This window comes from Bos taurus, chromosome 15 (genome assembly GCF_002263795.3).
Source record: "Bos taurus isolate L1 Dominette 01449 registration number 42190680 breed Hereford chromosome 15, ARS-UCD2.0, whole genome shotgun sequence".
Lineage (NCBI taxonomy): Eukaryota > Metazoa > Chordata > Mammalia > Artiodactyla > Bovidae > Bos > Bos taurus.
In genome coordinates, this window is record NC_037342.1 from 35,835,041 (window position 1) to 35,849,643 (window position 14,603).

At 38.3% G+C, this 14,603-nt stretch overlaps 1 protein-coding gene across 12 annotated transcripts in view; it reads left to right on the forward strand.

The window, feature by feature from the left end:
* The window catches only part of SOX6 (SRY-box transcription factor 6), an 833,346-nt gene that overhangs the window by 119,881 nt on the left and 698,862 nt on the right, over positions 1 to 14,603 (forward strand). For 3 of the 12 annotated variants that reach the window (XM_059874852.1, XM_059874854.1, XM_010812494.4), the window contains exon 1: positions 772 to 948. The exons of 6 other annotated variants lie outside the window; for them this stretch is intronic. The gene's annotated coding sequence lies outside the window, so the exon portion shown is untranslated. Of the gene's footprint in view, positions 1 to 46; positions 266 to 771; positions 2,795 to 14,603 lie in introns of those variants that run through there. 3 more of the 12 variants (XM_059874858.1, XM_024975379.2, XM_059874860.1) reach the window with 2 other exon arrangements.

A 14,603-nucleotide genomic window follows, 5' to 3' on the forward strand; every position in this document is an offset into this window, starting at 1 on the left:
CACATGTTGTAGCTGTAGATAACTGTGCGTGGGACACTAAGGCAAAAAGGGCAGGAGAGAGAGACAGACAACGCAACCTTTGACAACAGAAAGCTGTTATCGCCATCCTAAGTATTCGTCCGGAAATCTGTTCGCCCTTTCGGCCCACCTTATTCCTCCTCCTCCGCCTCCCCGTATAGATACTCTAATCTATATAACTGGGAATGTTATGAAAAAGAATCAGGTGGCTTAGAGAATGAATTTTTAAGTCTTCATGAAGTTTGAGGTAGGTATTTCATTGAAGTTTGCGCCAAGTGTGTGATGGAGGAAGCTCGTGTGCTTGCGTGTGTAGTGTTCTCTCTCTCTCTCTCTCTCCCCCTGTGTGTGTGTGTGTGTGTGTGTGTGTGTGTGTGTGTGTGTAAGCATATGTTTGTGCTGTGTGAGGGTTCAGATGGGACCGCTGGGTGGAAAGGCCCTTTGTGCCCACAAGAGGGCAGCATCCTGAGGGCTTTGTGAGCGCTGCATCTCTCGTTATCGCTGCAGGCTTGGGTTTGAAGAAAGTTATACCGAAACTTTCAAACTGATACCACATCTTATTTTGTGATATTAAAAAAGCAAGGCATAAAGAAATTAAGAAGGAAAGAATAGAAGCGAAGAAAGAAGAGAGAAAAAAAGAAAAGCAGGCAGCCAGCCTACTCCGGGAGAGTCCTAGTCACACCAAGACTAGGGGGAGGGCTGTTTTAATTGTGGGTTTGGCCGACTGACGACTGGAGTGCCTTCCTCGGCTGTCTTAGTTGTAGCCGGAGGTCATGTAAATCGACCTTAAAAGAATGCATAAGCCATAAATTAAAATAAACCCTCACCCAAGGGCTGATCCATAAGTAGACAATATCCAACCTGGACAAAACGAGCTTCCCTCACGAGCCGAACTAAACCGCATCCCCCTAAAGAATAGAGACTAAATGCAAAGTAAGTTTCCCAGCGAATATTTTGTTTTCTTGAAAAGTGTTGGGGTGATTCGCCGTGTGACTGACTGCGATGTCGCAGTTTCCCGGAGCGCTTCAGTATTACCCAGGCTCCGGGTGCGGGAGGTCGGGTGGACCTGCCGGGTTTCTGGGCTTCCTAAACGCTACCCCCACCCCACCCCCATTTTGGTTTGGAAACTTTGGCTATTTGTGGGGTTGACGATGGCCGAGGGTGGGCGAGAGTCTAGGATCTCCTCCGCGCTGTCTGCCCGCGTGAAGTTTACCGGGAGGAGCTCAAAGAAAACCCGGGTCGCTAGAAAAGCAGCTCGCTCCCTCCTCCCACCCTCACCCCAACGTCGCTCCGCCGCAACTTTCCCGGGACCCCGTGCGAGTTGCTTCCAGTTCCCTGCGCTCTCTCCCTCTTCCCTCATCCTTCATTTTTGGACGTGACTTTGAATGGTCTTTTTAGGAATAAGCAAATCGAATTCCGAGACAATCCGAAACCCAAGCGCTAATCCGTGGCCCTCTTTTCCCTCGGACGCTCTGGCGGTGGTGCCGGGCCGGCGGGGGCGCGTGTGACGGGGCCGCCCAGCCCTTCCCGGAGCCGAGTCGGCCTCGGAGTCCTCGCTGCAGGAGCACAGTCGCCCGCGCGTTTCTTCCCCTCCTCGCGTCCCTGAGCCCCGCCAGCGCCCTCCGTCCTTCTCGGCGCCCTGCCCAGGCCCCGCCGCCCGCTGCCCACTCCGCAGATCCGCAGAGATCCGCCGCTCTGGGGCTCGGCCCAGGCCCGGGGGCGGTGCTGCCACCCGCCCGGGGCCCAGCCCGAGCCTGACCGCTCCCAGAGGGAGCTGCTTTCTTCTCCTTAAAGGGCCGGGCAGAAAAGGGAAGAGGCTTGTGCAAAGGTTGCCGGGGTTGCTCGGGCGCCCAGAGCGGGGCTGCGGAGGACAGATTAGCTCCGTTTCCTGGGCTATTTCCCGGGCGCTCCGCGCAGCTTTAAGATAAAAAGAGAATTGGTGTGTTTGGAACAGATAAAAGGTGGTTGTTGCTGGAGTGTTTTGAGGCTGTTTTTTTTTTTTTTAAGCTCTCAGGCTGACCAAGTTTGAAAACGTTTGTATGAACTGCCAGATATTGAATGTTGCCCCTATTTGGGGACCAAAAATTAGTCTTCGACTTTGCTGGCGGGGATGGGCTGTTAGCGAGATGGGTTGTCCCCGGCTGCTTCTCTGTGTGTGACCTCTTCGGAGGGCTGAACTTGAAGTTTCGGTCTCGAGATGGCCCAAAGCCGTTGCTGCGGCAAGCTGGGCTGGGCTCCGGACCTCCCGTCACACTCAATGGGGCACTGGGATGACGTCCGTGTCCGGGGCGCTTGACCCCGGCGCGCACTCTTGCGGCTGGCTGGGCTTTTGGCTCCGGCCGGGCGGCCCAGCCAACAACCCAGTGGAGTCGGGATGTGAGAGTGCCCCCTCTCCCTGCCTCCCTAGGGTCTCCTCCCTTCTGCCCTGTATAGTCACATGCCTAGGTTTCTCCCCGGGTCCCGAGGAGAACAGACACAGCCCCGCCCAGTCTATTTCTAGGAGGTGAGTTTGGTGAATAAAAAGGTCAAGTGGTCGGGTCCGAGAGCTGGTCCACGGCGAGGGGGGACAGGATGGACACCTGGCAAGGACCGCCCCGCCTGTCCCCCTCCCTCTCCCCCGGTCCGCCCAGCTTACGACTGGCCTCCGCAGGCCACATTCTTGCGCTAAGTGAGAAAATCTGTGGGAAAAGCAATCCCGAACCGGCCAAGAGCCGGCGAAGCTGATCCTGCGATGGCATTTTGTTTTGAACAGTTGCTGAGGTTGACGTTTCCTCATAAGGTAAGGTGTCACTGGACAGTCGGCTGCCCAAATGCCACATGTATAATTAGCCTGCGCACTCAGCACCTCGTCCCGGAGGCCCACAGGCACGGGCTTGGCGGAGCTGGTCCACTCAGCACCGTTCCAGGCTACAGGATTCCCGTGGGAGGGTCGAACCAACCAGGACAGCCTTCGGGAGGCCCTGGCACTAGAGAAGACTGTGACAGTGTAGTCTTGTCTTTCTCTCTCTCTCTCCACTTCTTGTTTCTTCTCTAGTTTTCGGCTGAGGGCAGACTTCTGGTTAGATAGGCAAACCCGACAAGCGGCAGGGTGAGTGCTGAACGAGGAAAGGGGATGCAGAGTAAATCTGGCACTACACCTACTCTACACACTCCGCCCATGGGGGAGGGCTGCTAGTGCCCTTCAGTCTGCACTATCCCAGTAGGACTAGCGCAGACTTGGCGTTGTATCCTGGCTTGGTTAGGGGCTTCAGTTTCTAGTTGGATTGTTCACCTGTTCTGTGCTTCCTCCCGCACCCGCCCCAGAGGTCTCAGCAAATTGCTGTGTGCGCTCTGATTGCAGTTTCTCTTCCCCCCCGCTCCAGGCCTAGCCACTTGGGGCTGCTAGTGTTCACTGTGCGGGCGAACCTGTAAATATCTGCTTTCTCCCTGTCTCACTCTTGTTCAGCTTGGGGTTTTTAGGAGCAGTGCCCTGTTCTGTTTGTACCCAGATTGGTGCTTGAGCTTCCTGCCTAGGTTTCTAGACCCCAGCTTCAGGTCAACTTTAGTCTGCACTCTCTGGAAGAGACCAGATGTCTGCAGTCATGAACATGAGCTTACCCCTATCACCCTGTGCAATAACCATGGAATTCAACACTCAGCATTAGACACTTTCATCACTCTCCCTTCTTCCCTTGTTTCTAAGCCACTCAGATATTCCTGATACCTACTAGAAGATTCTCTTTACTTGAAAACAAACAAGCAAACATCTTAAACCTTCCACTAATTCAGTGGGATAGAGTTAGCTTGTCTATGGCAGCAAGGGTGCGCTTTTCTTCTAGATGGTGGGGACGTGGGTTATTTAGTTGCATTTGCTTTTGATTGAATCAATGAAATACTTTATTTTATTACAGCAGGGAAAAAGTTATGACTGATTTTTTTTTTACTGTACCAGACCATAAATATATTATCCATGTATATTTGAGTGTATCTTCCTGAATACACATATGTAAGTGCATGGGCAGTAGGCCAAATGGCATGTAAATTTCTTTCTCCTGCATTTTTGAAAACCTCTTAAATCAAGAGAGAGTGTCCCATTCTAAAACAAGAACAACAAACACTAACCAAAAAAACACAAAATCCTTTAGACTCTGAAAGCAAGTAAGTGTGCACTACACATATTAGATCTAGCTTATGACCAAGGGCAGTAAGTGACCAGGATCTAGACAAGTGCTAGGTCATTAATTCCTCTGGCCCTGTTGCTTTTCTTGTATCACTGCCACCTCCTTTTTCCTCGGTTCTCCTACCATATTCTTTTTATAGTGGCAAAACTAAATATTGTTTATTGTATTTATTGTTGTTCTTAATTTTTATTTTGGAAGTAATAAGAAGGAACTTTCTCTTGGTATATATGTATTCTTGAAAATGCAAAATAAATTGCAAATTTATTATTACGGAGCATGATACAAGCTCCTGTAAGAGTATACTGTGTAAGCACAGTGCCCAACATTATACTACAAAGAAAGGTAGATGCAAAAAAATTAATAAAGCACTATCAATATCTATATCTTAAGTTGATTCTGTAATGGATTCAGTAACTGAATATCTAGAAGAAATGACATTCATATTGTCTGCTGGACATTTTTTCATTAGCAGTAGAAAGATATTTTTTCTTAGTAAGGGAAAAGCACATATTTAAAATGTTAACTTATTTAGCAAATCTTTCTCTTATAAGGCTTTAACAATATATTGCTTTAAATACATAAATGATAAGTTTTGGTGCATTATTGAGATTTTATGCTGTTTCTATTTGACTTCTTTTAGGAATTATTAGTTTATTGCTCACTGATGAAATTTTTACACATATCTACCTTATATTGAAGAAACTAGTGACATTTTAAAAATCCTCTTTGAATTAGTATACTAGATACTGGAGTAAATGAATTTTATTTTTACAAAGTTTAATGTACATTGGCTTTAACCCTTACTTTTAATATTATCTATACTTTTCCATATTGTTAGGTTATAAATCTGTAAGTTTGAAAGTATTCTCTTATTAGTGAGATAATTGATATATACCTTTTCACTATTTACAAACAGCATTCTGTATAAGTATAGTAGAGTACAATTAAAATTTTGGTTGTTCTAAGAGCTATTTGTTTAAATATAGTTTAGGGGTGCATATATATCAATTGATGTTTTTGAAGTCAAGTGAAACATTCCATCAAGCTAATGTGCCTGAGAGTACCATATCAGGCACAGACAGGTACTAGAAATGATAAAACACAGATAACATTCAGCAAGATGATTTGCAGATGGGATGTATTATCTGCTGTCATGAGGTTAGATGGGTCATATTACTGTTTTTTAAAAAAGTTAATCTAGGTTATTTCAGAATTATCAAGGTATATGAGATGTAATGAGAACAGATTTTATTATAAAAACTTGCTAAAAGAATGAAAAAATAGTTTTGCTTTTTAGAGCAGAAAATGGACTCTCTTTGCATTTGGATTGCTTCTTGTTTAAGAAATATAACTCTCCCCTATTATTTTTTTCCCAACAATGAAAATAATGTATTGAACATTTTGTGTCTTTATCCCGTCCTCACATTTTCTACTGACTGTCCCCTGACTATCAACATACTCAAGTAAAACAAAAACAAAAACAAGCTGGTACTCCAGTGTAGTCTATGAAAAGCAGCTTTTATTAACTGTTAGCACATTTTAAATGTATAGCATATCATTTTCGCTTGAAGTTCTTCAACTGTGATCTGAAAACTAATTGTTTTGATAAGTCATATCAGAAACTTTAATCATTCTCTCATTATATACTCATTATACATTTATACGAAGTGTGTTTTCATTTTTCTTGTTCTGTGGAAGAGGGTAAAAGTTTTTCAGCTAATCGTTTTGTTTAGACTTTTAGTCAAACTGGAAATAATTTTAAATTTGTGTTATGGTTCTTAATAGAGCTTTTCAGATTTAAATATCCACTGTCATAATTTGGATAAAGATATCAATTGAGAGTGTAGGTGGAGATTGTAAGATGAAATATCATGTACGTTTACTATGTATTCTCTCCTCTGGAAAAGGCTGCTGGTCTGTTTTTCCTCAAATCTGTGGTAGTCTCAAAAAAAGGGACCTCAAAACCCTAAAACCTCAGAGAAACAGTATCGATTCAGTTCTTAACTGCAAATCCTTCATATCGTTGCTCAAAATATCCAACTTTACACTAATATTAGCCATTCTTTTTATAGTGACACCATGCTTAGTAAAAAACTTCTAAGCACTGAGGTCAGGTGTTGAGATTGGATTCTAGTTTATTTTTTATGAATCAGATAAAGATTTCTGTGCATGAGACCATATGTGAAGATGAGAGAACAAGAACATTTCCATATCAAAGGCAATATATCTGAGGCTGCATGGTAATTAAAATGCAGTGGTTTGGACTCTGTGCACTAGCACTTAAGCAGAGCATTGCCGGGACCTTGTGCATCATGCAGGCGGTTGCCTCTTGCATACTTCTTGAAATACACTTATAATTTTGTACAAACATTTATGCCAGTCCACACTTTTCTGTGGATAATTTGTATTTCATCCAAACCATTCAGAGTAGAAGTTATTTTTTGAGCTACCCCCTCATTATGGCTTTTGTGCATCAACTATTTTTATTCTAGTTGTTTGTATTTCCTTTTACCAGAATGATGGCTTGTTTATATTCAGAATCTCTTCTTGCTCCTCTAAGACCCCTTATATATCACTCATGTTTTACTATTCACTCAAAAAAACTTTCATCTTTAGTAAAGATGTGAATTATTTCCTGAGGTTAATTGTAGATGCTGTTATCTATTGTAAACTAGTAAACTACACAAAATCAACTGCCCAGTTATTTCTGTTTTGTAATGCCAATATGTTTAGTAATCCCCACTATATTGTACAGTGCATAATATTGGAAAAGTCCTTTTCAGAATATTAAAAGAATTCAGAAATGTTCTTCTTTACCTTTTAAAGGCGTGCAAATACATAACGGCATTCTCTTTCATTCTACTGCAAGTGAAAAATGATTATTTGAAACTATAGAAATCTTTCTTTATCTAAAGAGTTATCTCTGCATTTATAGGGAGACATTTGGATTTAATTATAAAGAACTAGGTTAGCATTGTAACCTGTAGTTATTTGGGGATAAGATAGTGGGGAAAAAAGTATAACAATTGGTAGTCCCATGTTGTGTATATTTTAGAAAATTTGCATCTTTGGTAATTAACCTGAATTTTCTGCTCTGTAATTTTCTAGATTTTCTATTGCTGTATTTGCTCTCTTTCTATGCATGTGGCAAGGAATTCACTAGTATATTTTACTTACTAAGCTCTTCTAGTCTATAAAGCTATTAAAAGATTTTTCTGAATTGAAGCACTGTGTATTGAAGAAGCCTAATATGATATTGTGAAATCCTTTAAGAGTTTTTATGTTTAAAGTATTTTGGATCAAAATTACTTAAATATATTTATTTGATGCTTTTCAATGATGACATGTATAAATAAGCATAATAAACATAAGGTAAATTTAAAATCCTTTATATGATGTGTGTATTAGTGTCTGCAAACATTCTGTATTCTCTCATTTCAGGTTCTCCCTTGATCTCTTTCTTCTCTGAAAATCTCACAAGATAAATCTTTAAATGATCTATTATCCTTTCTTTGTTCAATAATTTGTTGTTTCTACTCAAAGAGACAAATTGAATTGTCTATCTTTAATATATCCATTCAAATGCAAAAATGGACGTTAGTGCTATTTGTGATTTTTGACTTCACTGAGCACAATTTCTTTGCTTCTTTGAAAAGTAGTCCTTTAAAATTTGACAAAGAAAGTTAAAGATGCTTTACTTTCCATGACTACGCAAGCACAATATGTGGAAAAGCAAAAATGCAACAGATTTTTTAAAATTAATTTTTATTGATGTATAGTTATTTACAAGGTTGTGTTAGTTTCTATTGTGCAGCAAAGTAAATCCATTATACATATACATATATCCACTCTTTTTTAGACTCTATTACCATGTAGTCTTTTCAGAGTACTGAATAGGGTTCCCTGTGCTATACAGTAGGTTCTTATTTGTTATCTATATTATATATTAGTAGTGTATAAATTGGGAGATTGGGATTAACATATACACCGATTATTTTTTTTTAAACTTTCTATTTTGTATTTGGGTATATAACCAGTTAACAATGTTTTGAGAGTTTCAGGTGAACAGCAAAGGGACTCGGCCATACATATGCGTGTATCCCTTCTCCCGTAAACTCCCCTACACAGATTATTTTTTAATGACAAGCATAGATTTCAAATGGGACTCATTCTGAGGCATGGTTGCAAATAGTTCCTTTTTTACTTTACAAACAGATCATTGGGCAACATGATTGAGCACTTACTAAGTTCTGCATATCCTGAAGGGCATTTAAAAAATATGTTATTTTCTGTTCTGCAACTTAAACAAAAAGCACTTCTTTGGTTTTGACTGTGTCAGGTCTTTGTTGCTGTGCACAGGCTTGTTTTCTAGTTGTGGCGGGAGTGCTGCTCCCTGGCTGCTGTGTGTGGGCTTCTGGTTGTGGTGCCTTCTCTTGTTGTGGGGCACAGGCTATAGGGACATGGACTTTAGTAGTTGTGGCACGTGGGTTCAGTAGTTGTGGCCTGAGGACTCTAGAGTACGGGCTCGGTAGCTGTGGTGCACTGCTTTAGCTACCTCGCAGCATGTGGGATTTTCCTGGACCAGGGATTGAACCAGTGTCCCCTGCATTACAAGGCAGATTCTTAACCACTAGACCACCAGGGAAACCTGAAGGGCATTTTTGAAGTCACAAGTTTTTACTTTTTAAGAACTTTCTCTTCTGTTGAAGATTGTTGATATTTGATAGGTGAGAAATTTAGGCACAGTTGTCATGGTGCTAAGCAGGTCATTGGTAGAAGGGGAGAAGAATGCTCCTAAATAGGGAGAGAATAGTTTGTTTTTCTTTCTTGGGAAAGAAAGGGCAGGGATGTTATTATTTTCTCAGGAATAGTCTCCAGCTAGATCCATGGTCATTGAACTTTCTATATAGGAGAACTCAGCTACCCCATCTACCCTGAGTATATGCATGGTATAATCTCTCACCTTATGTTTCTTCATCTCTAAAATGAGAGTAATAATAATACCTACATCATAAGGTTATTGTGAGGATTAAATGAGGTAAATAAATGTAAAGCACTAAGCTCAATAGCTAATACATGTTATCGATTACTGTTGAAGTGGTATTGTACTTAGAATTATACAGATCTGGCTTCCAATTTAAGCTTTATGTGTACTTTTTGTGTAATCTTTGGCAAGCTATATTATCGATTGCTTTTCCTTTTATATGAAATATTCACAGTAATGCATGCTCCTTTCTTTCTTTCCTAGAGAGAATTATTCATTAGTAGTCTTGCAGATTTTGGGTAGAGTAGTGACTAAATGTAGAATTTGGATGTCTGGCTCTCAAATTTGAGAATATTCCAGTTCTAAGGGCTAGAAGAGATTTTGAGAGGTCACCATTCTCTCTACTCCAAGGGTATATTTCTCCATTCTAATCAGTTAAGAAACTCTCTTATTATTTTTTGGCAAAGCCAACAAAGAAGGAGATTTTATAATCTTTGGTTATGTGTTTCAGTGATTAACATTTGGAAGTTCTGTATCTCAAAAATATACATCTTAATCAACTTTCTTTTGCTTTGATTTTAAGAAAAAATGGGAACACATTCATTTGAATGCCAGACCTACATGTGAAAATATCAAAATTAAACCTGAAATTTTATTTCTTGAATCTTTTCTTTGAAGTCTTATTTCCTAAACTAGTTGTGTGACCTTAGAAAAGATATGCAACGTCTGTTGGTCTCCATTTCCTAATTGGAAAATTTTTTTTCTTGTTTTGTTTTTCCCCTTGGCTGTGTTGGGTCTTAGTTGCAGCACTTGGCATCTTTTGTTGGGGAGCTCAGGCTCTCTGGTTTCACATGCAGGCTTAGTTGCCCCAAGGCTTGTGCAATCTTTGTTCCCCAACCAAGGATGGAACCTGTATCCCTGGCAATGGAAAGCATATTCTTAATCACTAGACCACCAGGGAAGTCCCCCTGATATTTAAACTGGGGATTGTGATAGAAGTTATCAGATATGGTTGTTGGGAAGATCAAGTTGGAAGATAATGTGTATAGAAGTGCCTAGAACCGTTCTAGACAAGTGTGTTAGGATAAATCGACAATAGTTATAAGTAATCAGTAGTAGAACCATGGCATGAAAAGGGCCCTTAATTCTCATATGTTTTATAGAACTCAGTTTTCAAAGTGCTTTCATATTCATTGCCTCATTCAGTAAAAGGTATACAGGGTAGATAACCTTACCAATCATACTGTCTAACTTCCTACTTGATAGGAATAAATGTTTCAATTGAGCTTTGCTTCAGGATATTATTCACTATAAACAAAGCTTGTGTGTCATAAATTAGGGTTGGCATTTTTGACCTTCTTTTTTCCCCCAATCTCTTTTATATAATGTCAGTGCTCATTTATTTTATCTTCATACTTACTTCCAGAGCCAAACCAGTACTGCATTTCCATATACTGAATGTAGCTGAACAATACCATGTTGATCAGAAGCATTAAATGTCAGTTTACATGTCTTTATAGAGATTGTATATGTTAGACATTATATATGTCTAGACGTTATAATGTCATATATATTAGACATTCTATATGTCTTTAAAAAATTAGGGAATAATTTGATTATAATAGAATAAATATGGCAAGTTTGAAAGATGACACTGTTTCAATCACCCTCTGTGTATTTTTGGTCTTTTAACCTTCCTGAGGCTTTCAATGGCTAAGTCAAAATATGGGTTTTATGAAGGAGGATTAATAAAAGGATACTTGATGGTGAAAAGATGAGAACCACTTGATTACATGATTTCAAAGATGAAAATGCACGATTGATCCTAGTGAAGAGTTATGAATATATGTAATTCTATGCAGTGTACTAGTTGCTGTAATGGAGATATGTATAAGAGCAGAAGTACCTATGTCAAGGAAAGCTTCTAGTAGGAGTTGGCCTTTGAGCTGTGTCATAAAGGTTAATTAGGAATAACCTATTTGAAGTAGCATCCTGAAGAGCATTGGACATAAATGAAACATTTGATGGTATTATTGACTATTTTGTAAGGCATTTGATACCAAAATGTTTCATGTTTGTGTCTTTGTGATTCTAGAAAGGCCTTGTCTATCATAAATGTGAAGTGGCCATAAGCCAGCAGCTTAACCTGTGCTGATTTAACCTCTTAACTTCTCTTTCTTAGCTTAGTTTTGTGGTCAGGGATATTGTGAGTATATTTTAAGGTACAGAGAAGTTTTTCAAATTATTGATTCCTTTGAATATGTTGACTAAGTATTAAAATTAAAATAAATGGCTTATTAATATTTAAGCTGATGATCTGGACCATAACTTAATAAAATCTTGTATCTTACACTGTAATTTTTTTTTTTAATTGGCCATTATCTTAGAGAAAGGGAAATACCTGGAAATTTTTAGATCTGGTTATTTCTGAGTTTTCCAACTATCAAGTTGGCATATTCCATAAATTTTTTTTTATTGAGAGATGATGAGACGGCTGGATGGCATCACCGACTCGATGGATGTTAGTCTGAGTGAACTGCGGGAGATGGTGATGGACAGGGAGGCCTGGCGTGCTGCGATTCATGGGGTCGCAAAGAGTCGAACATGACTGAGTGACTGAACTGAACTGAACTGAATGTAAAAATAAATGAATCCTCAGAGTGATTCAAAGTTTTGGGAAAAAATACAAATTATTATTATACAGTGATGATGGTGAACCAGTATCAGTACCAGAAATAGTAGTAGCAGAGCAACCACTCTCTACTCTTGATAACTTTCAAATAGGGATGCTAAATGTACCCTTTATAGTTTTGTAATCTGGGGTCTCACGTTTTCTAATAATTTTCTGAATGCCTTTTCTCTGAGCTACAAGCCTTCTTTGCTGTTTTTGGTTTGGAAGTTTTCTGGAATTTAGTAGCTTGTTTCTCCAAATTAGGTATACCTATTGAGATTTTGCAGTTTATATGACCTTGTAACATAATCACTTTCTGAAAAGGGCCTTATGGCCACATAGGCTGGAGAAGTTATGGCCCTCTTTACAATGGCCTTAACCTGTTGTTTTCCTTCCTATTGCTTTGGTGTGCTGTAGACTTGAAGTGTTGATAACAGCATGAAAAATATGATGAAATCTCTTCATTAAAAAGAAAGGCTCTGAAGCTGAGTAAAGAAGAGGAAAAACAATGTGAAAATTTTATAAAACAATTTAGTCATATTAAATTAGTTATGATGCTTAAAAGAACATTTTCCTTTAGGACTTTCAGTTGAGTTCTTTAATAAGAAACAAAAATTCAAGCAAAAAAATAAAAACTGAAATAATACAGCAACTGAACAAAGTTTAACGAACTTGGAACGTAGCATATTAGTTAATTGAGTCTCAGGTACATTTTTTAGTCTTGAATCTGAAGGTCCAAATACACACTGGAGGAAAATTGGCCTATTTTAAAAATTCTTTTTTTTTTACATTTGTTTCCATTTAATCAACTTCTGAATTTTGAATTTACAAGTAAAATATAAAATGATGCTAGTAGTGGCTTTGAGTTTGGTTCCTTTTTTGTTTTTATTGAAGTATAGTTGATTTATAATGTGCCAATTTCTGCTGTACAGCAAAGTGACTCAGTTATACAAATATATACATTCTGTTTTAAAATATTGTTTTCTATTATGGTTTATTTCAGGAGATTGGATATAGTTTATTTTAAAATTTCTTAAGTGTAGTTCTCTCCCACTATAAAGATACATACTGAAAATAGGTATATTGAGGTTTAAAAAAGAATTTTAATCTTGGAACCAACTAAAATTGCATCCTATATTTAATTTTTATTTTAATATAATACTTTAAGACATTATTAGAAGACATTTTCAGCTTTTTTGAGGTTAGACCCTTTAAACTTTTACAGACAACAGTTCAGAGAATACCTCTATTTATACTCTTTGTATAGATTTGTGTGATTTACAGGTATGCTAAGGTAGGGTTATGTACCCCAAATGCTAATGTGTTTTAAATTATGTAGTAATTTGTAACAGGCTTATTTTCTCCAAGGAAAATGTATATAGCAACCTACATTGGGGTGGGACTAGTGAACTTGGCAACTCTTAATTCTTATGTATGGCATGGCAGGGAAAGAATGAAAAATACCTCAGCTTTTAATTATGACTCTTTGGGACCTTTTCCAAAGTACTCATCATAATTAGTCATGTCTTAGTTGTGAAATTTTGTGTCTAATTTCTTCAATTATGTCCACACAGAAAACTCATTAATGTTATCAAGAGCTGTGCAAGTAAATTATATGTGAAAATATATACCCCTTCATATTGTATGCTGATTTTTTTTCTTTTAAATTTTGTTAGCACCACTTTCACATCTTTGGATTTTTCATTTTCCTTTTTGATCTATGCCTACACTGACTTCTATTAAAATCTCAGTAAAATAGGACATTTGTATCAATGTCCTTTTACTTTTATGAGGCTGTGATTATATAGTTTTTACTTTTGGTTATTTCACAAATTTGTATCTGAGGTAATTTAAAAACAAATATAATTTTATTATATTTAGTAGGAGGGGCATTAAATTATTTGGTCATCCTAAATTGTTTCAAAGGAAGCTTCTATTTAAGTATATTGCTGCTGCATCTTAAAAGCAAGTAACTTTGACTATTGATAAAAAGTTTGTTTGAATGTTATCACATAGCATAGTTGGTGTCCTCTCTGCTTGATTGGGGGTGAATGTAGCAGTTTCAGTAGCTGAGGTGAAAAGATCATAATTTAAGATATATAAGGAGAGAAGGAAATACATATCTTAAGTGGCTGGGACAGCCTTGGGGCCACTGGACAGTACTGTTGGTAAAAGTAAGGCTGGTTGAATTCCTCTTGACAAGATGAAAATTTTACAGCTTATTTGGAAGAACTTCTGATCTGAATAGTGATCTTCAAACTTTTTGGATAGAGCATATCACCAGTGAAGTATTTATGAGCATGTGCCCTAATACATGTCCATATTTATTTAAACTTATACACATGTACTATTGTGCTAGTATATGCTGTAAAACATTTACAATAGATATTAAAATGAAAGATGTATTGATAGAATAAATAATATTTTAAGACTGTGGTCCTCCTAGTTCTATAATATAATATAATATGATTTGTTATTTTTTAAAGTCTTAGTTTAATGCTTGGTGATAAAGTGATTGACTAGTTTGGTTCTAAGTTCAAGTTTCTTTGCTACATGGTTTTAATGCTGCCACAGCTAAAACTGATACCTCAGAAAGAAAAATATATCCAAATTGAAGAAGTAAATTATTGTTTGCACTTAATGTGATACTAACTTATTAATCCTTTACACAAAGTATGCAAAAAGTTTGTTAAATTGTTGGCTAGTAAAATCTCTCTTTTCTCTCATGACAATCATTTGTTTTTTTACCATATTTCTAATAAATGGGTTAAAA